The sequence below is a fragment of the Siniperca chuatsi genome, linkage group LG6, assembly GCF_020085105.1.
Source record: "Siniperca chuatsi isolate FFG_IHB_CAS linkage group LG6, ASM2008510v1, whole genome shotgun sequence".
Lineage (NCBI taxonomy): Eukaryota > Metazoa > Chordata > Actinopteri > Centrarchiformes > Sinipercidae > Siniperca > Siniperca chuatsi.
This window is the reverse complement of record NC_058047.1, coordinates 28,113,375-28,125,970: the sequence shown is the minus strand read 5'-3', so window position 1 is coordinate 28,125,970 and position 12,596 is coordinate 28,113,375. Positions and strand designations below refer to the sequence as shown.

General features: G+C 38.6%; 1 protein-coding gene across 1 annotated transcript in view; it reads left to right on the top strand.

Annotated features, from left to right (window-relative positions):
* Nucleotides 1–12,596, top strand: part of LOC122877905 (inactive N-acetylated-alpha-linked acidic dipeptidase-like protein 2) — a 586,509-nt gene that overhangs the window by 243,604 nt on the left and 330,309 nt on the right. The window lies entirely within an intron of this gene.

Below are 12,596 nucleotides of genomic sequence, written 5' to 3'. Positions count from 1 at the left end.
AGAATGATAAATGAGGTGGTTGATTAAAACTTTTGTGATACAAAGGTTTCTGTCTTTCTCTCTGGACAGTTTTTTTTTTTATGGCCAACCCATTATGTTTACAGGATAAAGTTTACTGTCACTTAAAAGCATATTTTTTGCCAAATACATAGATTAGACTTTGAAAACTTGTTTTACAAAACAATCTAAACTCAAGGTCCATATCCAATCTTTTTCCAGAACCACGGTTTTTCATTGGTGGGTGGAGTTATCATTTGCCCATCCACTGATGAAGTGATATGGTTGAAAGGTACAGAAAAACTTGTAAGTGAACTATGAGTTGGGATTGTTTTGTCACTTGACCTGGGAAACTACTATTTTCAAAGTCAAGAATGAACTCTGTTGATTAATATTAACTGTTTTTAAAAATATATCAAACATATTTAGATCCACATTTCATATGCAACCCACTTACACTTAGACCGTGTCTACACAGGAGGTGTAGCACAAGCATGGCATAACGGCAGCTGAAGTTACAGTGAAGTACATTGAAATAAGTCATCTTTCTCCCTACACGTTAAAGTGATAATAAGAAAGTGGCTCTAACAATTTCAACATGTGCAATCATACAGAAGCCATAATGTGCTGTTTGACTGATAGTTGTTTGTAAGCCAAACTGTTTTTAGTACAGGTTATTCTTCTTCTGTTAAACAGCTGTAGTTGTGTTTCCACCACCCTCTGGACTCAAGTAAGGCCTACCATGATTTTCATATGGTGCAGAGAAAGGAAGCAAGTGCAATCAAATTTGTCATCTGGCTAACAAAAAAAATACATGTGGCTAAAGCTGGAATAATGGTTCTCCGAGGATACGTCTCTGTGGGTTTATGCAGAGAAGTGTGTTATGGGCAACTTTTGGTCACACAGGCTAGCAAAGGAGCCCATGAGCACATCTCCCAAATCTCAACAACATGCCACGTGAACATGTCCAAATGACCCCTATGCAGATTTGCCTGTGCAGTCTGGAGAAGCTTTTCCAGGCTTAAAGGGGAACTTCGGTATTTTTTCAACCTGGACCCTATTTTCCCATGTTTTGTGTCTAAGTGACTAATTGTAGGGATCCTTTCCATAATGTTATCAGACACTTATAATAACAATCTGAGCCTGTCAGTGGCAAAAACAAGGACTTTTAGTGGGCGCATATTGACAGTGCGCAATTGCCCCTGATGATTAAATTATAGCCGGTTTCACAACTGCTAAAGTCCTCTCGCTCAGTATTGGACCAATTTAAAAAAAATTTGTCCCAATTAGTCACTTAGACACAAAAACATGGGAAAAGAGGTTGAAAAATACAGAAGTTACCATTTAAGTTGGAGGAGAATGTATTAAACCACACATGGAACATGGACACTTGAAATGACAAGTCTAAATGGGGCCATAATGATACAGGTAGCAGTTGTGAGCAATTATGAATGCCATCTCACATCATCTGCAGGCTGTTCACCAGCATTTATTTGATCCCAGCATATTTGCAAGGCCAACCCATTGGTCAAAAGCACTGAAACCTATTGTGAAAAAAATACAATAAAAAGTTTCCATTCTACATCAGTGGTATACATATGAAACAGTGGACTATAAGAAATAAATCATCTGAGGGCAACAAGTATTGGTCAAAATTCATGGAAAGACTTGCCATCTGCATAGTTTAAAATATGGCTTGTGTATCCCAGCATGAACAGAGAAGAAAGAGCAAGCAACAGCAGGAATACATAAGAGACTGAGAGTGTTGATGGAGTTTTTGCTGACCGCGCATGTGTACTGCTCAGTCAAGGCTGGACTTCATTACAAGGATACACACTCCGAGAGCTGTGGTTGCAGCACAGTGGGTACCAGTGATGTGCTCTGTATGTGTATGTGTGGGTATTTTTATGGGTATGTATGTGGTCGCCTACTTTCTCTTGATTGTTGATAAAGTGATTGTTGGAGTTGATTTCCAATTTGTGTTTGAATCAATATGAATGAGAGTACAGTAACATTTTTACGCAGAGAAGAATCCTCTTATCCAGTTTTCACTTCCCTCACTTCCCTTCTTTCTCTTGCACATAAAACACACTCAGTATTTAATAGGTGAATCAGTGGAACAGCAGAATAAGCTTCAATCCTGAATCTTCAACATAACTTCATATACAAAAGTCAAAGCCACAGTACCTTGACAGATTAAACATCTATGACTCTGTCCACCCTTGGTATTACATTTGTTCTAAATGTGTGTTACTTTACACAGCCTGCATTTTGATGGGAATGTGATGGGATAGAAACATCGTCACCCTGGTCAGAAACCTCATTTGTAAGCTTTGAAACATCATTGCCACTGATGGAAACTTCATTGCTGCAGTCAAAGTTGTCATCACTGCTTACTGGTGGAGACATCATTACAGCCTGCTGGTAGAGATGATGGTTAGTGAAAATTCAGTCAGGAAGACTGCTTTTCATATGTTTGCCATCTCTCATTGATGTGTTTTCTCTTAATCAAACTGAGTCAACTTACTGTGGGTGTTTCCCCTATGTCAATTAAATAAAATTTTATTTATATAGCGCCAATTCATAACATTTACTTTAAAGCAGGTCTAGACTGTAGTCTTTATAATAATGTTCACAGAGACCCAACAAATTACTTGGGTCTCGGTATCTTACAAAATACTCAGCTGAAAATATTTTGAGAATCAAATATTCAAGCTTTATTGGTTTGCAATGTATCTCTGAAAAGTTTTCAACGTTGTCCTTTGGAGAGGACGGCTGTACAGATGCAGCCATCTAAAATTGCCGGCTGGTCCATAACAGGGCCCATGCAGATCAGTGACAGATCCCTGCTGGGTCCTTAGCTGAAATGACATCGCCCCGCAATGACGAAGTGCACGAAGCCCCGACTCGTAATGCCCCTAAACATCATGTGTGGAAACCAGTTGCAATGCTTTATCTATCCACCAGGAGGAGCAGTGATTATGGAAGCTGAAATAGTTTACTGCCATCAGACTCCACTGGACATTTTCATTGACCCAGTGCGCCTGAAATCAGCAGTTTAAGGTTTAAATGCATTAAATTGATCATATCGAATGACCTTAATTTTGGTAAGAGGAAGGAACAGCTCTAATATCTTACATTAAATTCACCACTCCTTTACAAGGAGAAATTAATAAATAAATTAATAATCAATTTAATTAATAATCAATTTAGTCTCGATCTGAAGTTGCTACAGAGTTCTTGTCTCTGGACAGTGACCAGAATATTTTATACACACAAACATACAATAACCAATGTTTTATAAATGTTTATTTAACAACTAACTACACACACAGGACAATGATTACTAGACTACACAAACAACTATACTACTAGACATGCAAATGAATGGATAAATGCATCCATGAATGAATGAAATGAACACAGCGATGAATAATTAATAAGTGAATGAATGACCATTTGACACAGGATGCAGTGAATGATTGTTTGGTTAGTGGTATTAACTTGTGTAAACACAGGAAACCACTATGTGGACAACTTTAATAGTTCATAGGTCAACTCTGGCCTGAGTCGGATCTTGTGACGGCAATGCGGTGTGAGTGTCTGCCAGTTGTTGAGTTTAAAGGTTGTCATGGTCGTCATTAGGACTCCAGTGCTGCAACTGGATGTAGCAACCTCTTAAATCTGCTATCAGCAATTTAAGTTCACTAATAGAATTCCTTTATTTAAGAGTTAAGTCTTTGAATCTATTTCTCTCTGTCTCTCCATCTCTCTCTATTTCTCCTTCTCTGCACAACGTGACTGGTGAGTAAGGCCCAGGTTTTCTTCTTTTCTAATCTTGTCGTGTTGGATCTCAGAGATGGCAGAGCCTCCTTTTTTTTTCCTATTAATTTCTTTACATAAAAAACAGTTCTTGTTGACAGGGTATTGCTCTTGTGGCATCAGCATGACAACATCAAGTTCCACACTCTTATATTGTTACTTAATGTTACACATAGATTGATACATTTAATTCTGCACAGCAAAGTCATTTTCTTTATTCCTTTATTCTTTAAGGCTTTACAAGTCCTGGTTTCACTTGATGAAGACCAGAAATCATGAGATGTTCCTTAAAAGAGGGTGGTGTCAGGTTGTGTTGTGCACAATCAAGGAGCTTCATGAGTTTTTGCAGGCTGCCGTTAAATGAGAAATTGTCATGTAACCTTCCATTAGTGACCTGAGTCCAGCAAAGGTCATGGGACAGAGGAGGTTGCGGGAGAAGGCTTATCAGTGCTCTGGACAGGCCTGATTTGTGACTTAGAAGCCAGCTTTCAGAAAAATCTAATTATTTTCATTAATAAAGATCCAAAATGTTCATTGGATTTAGGCTATATGACACTGTGTAGCATGATCAACCCTGATCCCGATGAAGAGCTGACAAGTTGATAGACAATATATACAGTTTGAGACACTGTCAGAGTGTTTTTTTCTTGAACTTCAAAGTCATTAAGGTGTAACGTGAGGGTAAAATCAGCAACTACTGTAAGTCTGGGAAATATACTGTCCAAACCATGGCCTAAACAAAGAAACATGACTCTGCAGTGTACTGTGGGCCATCACACATTGGTTTATGTGTGAATATACGGGGAGACGACTCCCGGTGGCTGGAAAATGGCTTGAAACTGGCTCCCAGCCGGCTGGCAGCCAGACATCCTCCAGCTGGGAGCAGCATTTCTGAATGGTTGGCACTGTAGTTAGCTTGGATTTACAACAGTTTCAATGGATTCCAATGACAACACACAGTTACATCAATCATGCATCATTGTCTAGAAATTTCTCAAACCAGTCCAATTAGTGTGTTTTGATTGAACATATCATCACAGCATGTGGTAATTAATTACATCATTCCCCTCATCAGTACCCAAGGGTAGAATTGATATCACCCCATGCGAGTAGAATCATTATCATCACTCATTAGAAAACTCATTGCAGTGTTAAGAAATGCCATCTCCTCAGGCATTGCAGTCCAGTGCTGTGTGGACATGTCATCAGTGCTGGTATTGATGAGATTGTGACAGGTAAACAGGGCAGAAATGTCATCATCACAGATCCTAGCATCACTACTGCTGGTAGAGACATACAGACAGAGGGTAGAAACATCATCACCAGGATATGACCACAGTCATCACTGAAGTTAAGAATATTGTCGCGCTTAGTAGAAAAGTAATCAATCAAGGTAGAAAAATAAAAACTTTACTGGCAAGTTACAAAGTGCTTTACAATGCAAAACAGAATACACAATGATAAAAGACCAAAGGCATCATGAAAGATTGGTAAAGGAGCACAATAAAGATAAAAGCAGAAGATGATATCATAAAACAACAAAAAATATAAAAACACAGCAAACACTATACAAATGTAAGTCTTAAGAAAAGACTTAAAAGCTGACACTGATTTAGCAAGCCTAAGACTGAGATGTAGGGAGTTGTATAACCATCACCCTTGGTAATAAGATGTGTTTTCAGAGCCATTGAAGTACAATTCAGCCTCATAAGCATCAAGATCAACATATCTTGGAGGATCTGACACCAGAACAATATTATCCTGGAGACTGTATTTACTTCCCAGGGTGGTTGGTGCAGGAGTTGAGAACTACCTCTTCAAGGGACTTTGTGTGGGATGAAGGTGCTGCCTGCATGGGCAAAATTCAACACATCCTTATACCTAAACGAGAGAATAGGTCAATTGTCAAAACGACATATACAATCATTCCCCAAAACGACATATATGACCGTTGGAAAGTACCAGTGACAGGTGTACCGTTTAAGTACGTTACGTAAGTCACATGACATTAAACACATGATTAATGTTGTGAAACAATCGCAGTTTGGTTAGGTTTAGGCAACAAAACTACTTGATTAGGTTTAGGAAGAGATCATGGTTTGGGTTACAATAAGTTACATAAGTCACCTACTTAACGTTATTTAACTTAAAACTTCAAAAGTCAACGTCGACTTGGTTTCACAAGGACACGAACCCCAGTCGCCTGGATAAAAGTCCTGTGTTAGCATGTTAGCATGCTAACATGTTGTAAACACAAAGTCCAGATGGGGCTGATGGGAATGTCATTAGTTCTGCAGGTATTTGATCATAAATCAACTTTGACCTGATGATGGCGCTAAATGAAAAGTGAAAGGATCCCCAAAGTTATTAAAATTTATCCTGCGGAGGACGTGAATGTCTATACCAAATTCCATGGCAATCCATCCAATAGTTGACATATTCTAGACATTGCCATCCCTGGAGCTATGCTGCTAGGCTAAAAATTATTATCTGACTATAAAGGCAGGAAATGACTGTTGTCTTGTAGATTAGCTGCATTTTTGATGAACAATTGATGAACAGTCAGCACTAACCTTCATCACAAATATACTGCGTTTTCAGTTTACAGACTGACTGTGGTTTAACTTTGACCTAATGTATTTACCATAGTTGTGTGCACAGTTTTATTGAGGGATTATTATGGGCATTTTGGTTTTACTTCCAAATAAAGTGGTTTATCGTCTGACTGCTCGGTCCTTGCCCCATCACATTTTGTTGTTACCGTGTTCCCAGATCTCAGCAATTAACTTAATTACAATCTCACCATAACGGATATAAACAATGGCCACACCTACAAAAATAAAACCAGATTTGTAATAAACCAGAACTATCTTTTGTAATGCTCCTACTACTGAGTGGCAGAAACGATTGGCTATGTGCCCATTATTTCTTCCATCACAGTAACTTGAGACAGAATGTAAAACATGTCAATGAATACAGTATGGGTTAAAGGCAAGCAAGCCATCAGGTTATTCATTATCCAGATAGCACACAAAGACCGTGATTGTATCTCAATGGCATGTGTGCATGTAAATGTGTCCTATAATAACGTGGATAAAGTACAAAAACATCTGTACAGTGAAGATATTTCCCTCATGTTTTTTTTTTTCTGCGTGTGGTTTTGTATTTTCTTTTGTATGGGTTTACACAGTAGAGTTTGATTTAAGCTGTGAAACTGTGTTGCTTTCAATACAGCAGCAAGCCAAATCCTATTTTGAAAAATGCAGGAGTCAGAATATAACATCCAGTCTCCTGGTGCTTCAAACAGCACTGTGAATAATAGTGAACCTGAATAAGATGAACAAAAGAACTAGATAAACACGTGAAATGCATACCATAATTGAATTCTACAATGTAGAGCTCAGCTCCTATGTGCATTTACATTATGTTGATTGCTTTGAAGGTATAGCGTAACTGCTGGGAGGTTGATAGATGCAGCTGTGCCACAGTAGAGACATGCAGAGCTTGTACATGTACACAACTTCAAATATAACTCCTCCACATTCAGACCATAACAACCTTAAGGTTGAAAACAATAGTAAAATAACATTGGTAGAGACCTAATGATACGCTAATCATGTTTTATTTTCATCTTTACTAAAAAGATTGATTGATGCTCAATTGTACTATTTTTTTCTAGATAGAATATTAACTATAAATCAAAATATGGATTAAAAGATTAGGTGGCGCATGTCTGGCTTTCATGTCGAAGGCCGAAGTTTGCGTCCTTTTATCTGCAATTAATGTTAACACTTTAATTAACTATAATCACAACCTTTCCCCAACCTTAAAGAAGTGTTTACCCCAACGATACCTTAACCCAGTGGTTCTCAAACTGGGGGGCAAGCCCCCTGGGGGGACATAAAGCCACTGCAGGGGGGGCGTGGATGACCAAGGAAAAAATATTTAGTGGAACTAAGTTGAATGAACATGATTTAAATAGGGAAATAAAAAACAACAGATTTTTCTGACGCAATCGTGCTGACCTAAATCAGTATTTCACTCAAATTGACTTTTTTGGCTTCTGAAGGGGTTCATGACAGAAAAAGTTTGAGAATCACTGCCTTAACCATAGTTTATTTACTATAATCACAATATTTTCCTAACCATATCCACACCGTAGTTACCATACGCAGGTATTGTAGAAAGCAAGAATTTTGAAAATGTTGGCAGTGGGCATAAGGCAACCTCACTGAATGCAGTCTGGGGGGTTTCAAAATTCACCAATATTGATGATTTCATATGGCGATAGGGTTGTACACAACCGCTCGCGTATCTACTGTCTGCATCCGTTTTGGCTATCAGGGCCAAAGAGGTTGAAAAATAAATTGCGTGGAAACCCAAGAGCCAAATCTGAAGAACCTTCAGCCAAGGGCTGTCTGTTCACCAAATTTCAGCCCAATGTCTTGTCAAATGTTTCAAACATTCACAGACAGGAGTGAAACTTTATTTCAGACATGTCTTTCAAAAGCATGAACAAAAAGACCGCCTGTGGCAGAGATACAGTATGTGTCAGCGCCTTGATCAACAAATATACTAGCTTTTTCTTGTCAGGGGTCAGTGCACATTAACTAGCTGTCATACCAAAAATCCCTAAAAGCAATGATAATTCTAAAATGGCCAAAATCAAGGAATTACTCCACTTATGTCCAAATCGAATAATACTCTTATTGGTATTCTTATCTTCTTTTATCACAACTGTGGTGCAATAGAATGTTTTTCTGATCCAGGGCTCTTGGTCTGATCCAGGGCTCAAATTTATTGTAATGTTAAAAGGCACTTTGACAGTGAGGATTTCCTCACTTCTCTCATTTTTCTGTCTGCCTCTTTACCTCTCACTGTCTTGCACTCACATACACATACAGACACACGTAAACATGTGCATACAGGACACACACAGCTTGTTAGAGATGAAGTGCTTTTTTCAAACCAGTACCTAGAGTTTCACAAGTTTGAGTGCAGTTTATTGTATTTCTGTCTCTGAGTGTGTTAGTGTACCTCAGTGTGTATTTGAGTCAGAAGGATAAATACAGAGCTGTACTATCCCTTGTGAGTGTACGATATCTGCCTTATTTACCTGGCTCAGTCTTTGTCTGAATTCTCACCATGTATGTAAATTAATTGAGAGGAGAGAGGTAGGTATTGTACCAGCTTAGCTATGCTACTGTATGGGGGCATTTATTGTTGTGATATTTCATTCTCACCAAAGTTGGTTTCTGTACAGCTTTAATAGGCGACTTTGTGCAGGGATGTCTTGATGTTGATGAACAGTAATCATTGTCAAACTGAATATCAGGCCTTATTATATAACCTGCACATTGCTATCTCATTCCCAGGTCTGTACTTTGCTATATTTATAGATTCATATGTGTTTGAGCTAATAGCAAATAAATTAAAAGCAAACATGCGATGCATAGATAGATACCTTGTCAGAAAAGAAAATGTTTATATACTACTACTTTGTTTTAGGGAAACGTAATTGCTACATTACATTCCCTTGCCATGTTGTTTCTAGTGTAGGCAGCTCTACATTTATGTACTGCATGCAAGTCATAGGGAGGTGGATGGTGGGTGTACAGACAGCAGGACTTTGACACCAGAGAACAAAGTTCCAGTATATGGTTAGTTTTAGGAAACACAAGCACTGTGGTTAAGCTTAGAAATAGATTGTGGGTTTGGTTAAAAATCAGTTAAATAAACATTGTGTTTTTTCTTCAAGTCAATGTTGACTTCTTTAAAATTATACTAAGACTACAATATTTCCCTATCTTAATGCTTTACGTGCCTAAACATAACCACAAAAAAGTTGAATTATGCTTTAGTTGCTACGAGAAGATATTGTATTATCCCCTTGTGGACTTAACATAGTGCTGCTATTTGGAGCCTGGATCCCTCTAGTACTACTTTTAAAATTCCTGTGGTAATTTCACATAGGTCTTTAACACGAAACAGACACAGCTAACACAGCAATAATAATAATTTAATTAAGATTTGGACCAGAACCCTCAACTTCAGTTCTAACCCAGCACAGACTTTTTAAGATGGCTCTTCTCAATGTAAGATCCCTCTCTAACAAAACGTTTATTTTAAATGATTTTATCTCGTCTACTGATTTAGATTTCATGTTTTTAACAGAATCTTAGTTACGTCCTGGTGATCAGTCTGCTGGCTGAATTGTCCAGATTATGACTGCTTTAGCCGCCCTAGGTATTGTGGTCGTGGTGGTGGCCTTGTTACTGTCTATAGGAAGCATTTAAAATGTAACCTCATAGCTTGCAATGTTCTTTCCTCCTTTGAAGTGCTCATTTTTAAACTTGGTGGCCCCCTCCCGGTCATATTTGCTATTATTTATCTCCCCCCCAAACCAGCTGGCTCCTTCTTGTTGAAACTCCCTGAATTTGTATCCAGCCTTGTTTTAAATTATGATAGAATTGTTCTTTGTGGTGATAATATTCATGTTGATGACTCTTATAATGCCCTTGCTGCTTCAACAACATGTGTCTGGCCAAAGTCATTCTCGTGGCCACACTTTAGACCAAGTCTTTAGTCTGGGTCTGAAAATACCATCTGTGGAAATCATGTTTGCATCTGATCACCTATGCATTGTTTTTAACTGTGAATTACAGGCTGCTAGTACTGAATTATCCCGCTCTAAGTACATATGTGTCCTTAATGAACATAGTGCCTCAATATTCTGTACACTGTTCAATTCTCCTGGCAATGTGTTTCCTGATTCCTCCAACACCAACAATTTGGTTTATTCTTTTAACTACCTGTGTTATTTCGTCCTTTCGTCCTTTTTTGTGTCCTGTGTTCCACCTTAGATCTAATAGCTCCTCTGAAAAATAGATCAAACTCAAAGACTAGAAAACAGCCATGGCTAAATGACAGTATTCGAAGCTGTAAAAGGAAATGCAGAAGAGCAGAACGCAGATGGAAGAAATCAGGTCTCCAGGTCCACTTTGTGGCTATGAAAGAGTTATTACTCCTTTATAATAGGATGGTGAAGGATGCAAAAACATGTAATTTCTCTACACTTATTTTTGCCCATCAGCACAACCCCAGATTCCTTTTTTAAGACTGTGGATCAGTTAGTTAACCCAGCCTCTCCTTGTGCCTCTGCTGATTGTGATGCTGATTGTCAAAAGTTTCTTTTGCACTTTGCTAGAAAGGTGGAGTTAATAAGATCTGGTATAACCCCCAACCCTGCCTTTTTAGATGTGGATCACCCACTCAGGGATTCTTTGAGCAATTTTTCTGCTTTACGCTGCCTGAACTAACAGACATCATGTCTCTTATGAGAGTATCCTCCAGCCCTCTGGACAAAATCCCAACTAGGTTTTTATTGGAAATTATGGATTGTATTGTGCCCCTTTTACAAATCATTTTTTAACAGCTCGCTGTCTACTGGCTGCATCTCAGACTACTTTAAAACTGCTTGTGTCCAACCAGTCTTAAAAAAACCTGGGCTTGATCCCACCCTCCTGGATAACTACTGTCCCGTCTCCAAACAGCCTTTTATGTTTCTAAGCAGCTTCTTGCTGCTGTGGAAAACAATAATACCTTTGAAAAGTTCCAATCTGGCTTTTGTCAGCACCTCAGCACTGAGACAGCCCTTCTCAAAGTCACTAATGACTTTTAATGAATGCTGACGCAGGTATGTGCTCAATTCTTGTTGCTGCTGGACTTAAGTGCTGCCTATGACACTACTCATCACGGCATTCTTTTAGATAGACTGAGGCACTGGGTGGGCATATCTGGCACTGCACTAGACTGGTTCTCATCTTATTTGTTCAATAGGAAGTTCTGTGTCGCCGTTTATAACTTCATGTCATCCTTTTCCCATATCAACTATGGTGTGCCACAAGGTTCAGTTCTGGGACCAATACTGTTCTCCGTATACATGCTCCCTTTGGGAGATGTCATTCGCAGACATTTCTTTTCATTGTTATGCAGATGACACACAGTTGTACCTCCTTGTCAAGCCCAATGACCTTAGTACGCTGCATTCTCTGCAGGACTGCCTGTCTGACATAAAAAACTGGATGTCGATACATTTTCTTCAGCTCAACTCAAATAAAACTGAAGTCCTTGTTATTGGGCCCCAACATATCACTAAACAAATACTGCCATCTACTGGCTACAACATACTGTATCAAGCCTGTTGCAAGAAATCTTGGTGTCCTGTTGGATAACAATTTATGTTTTGAGCAACATATCACTAAGCTTGTCCAATCATGTTTTTATCACCTCAGAAACATTGCAAAAATCTGATCTATTTTAAATTTTAGAGATGCAGAAACTGTTGTACATGATTTTGTCTGTTCACTTATTTTAATCAAAAAACTTTGAAACGACAGAACTCAGCTGCTAGGCTTTTAACCAGGACCAAGAGGTACGATCACATCACACCTGTTTTAGTCTCTTTGTTTATTTTAGGATTGATTTCAAGATCATATTGATTACTTGTAAGGTTATTCATGGCCTTGCTCCAGATTATATTCTAGACCTTTTAATCCCTTATGAACCTTTACGCAGTTTGAGATATTCAGGCAGGGGTCTGCTATCTGTTCCTGAGTCCAGGATGAAAAAGGGGGACAGAGCTTTTGCCATCAGGGCCCAGAGTTTCTGGAACAACTTGCCCAAAGAAATTAGGTTGTCTGAGTCAGTGTCTTCTTTTAAGTCTCTTCTCAGAATGCATTTTTATCGGGAAGCATATCCTGATTTTACCTGAGCTG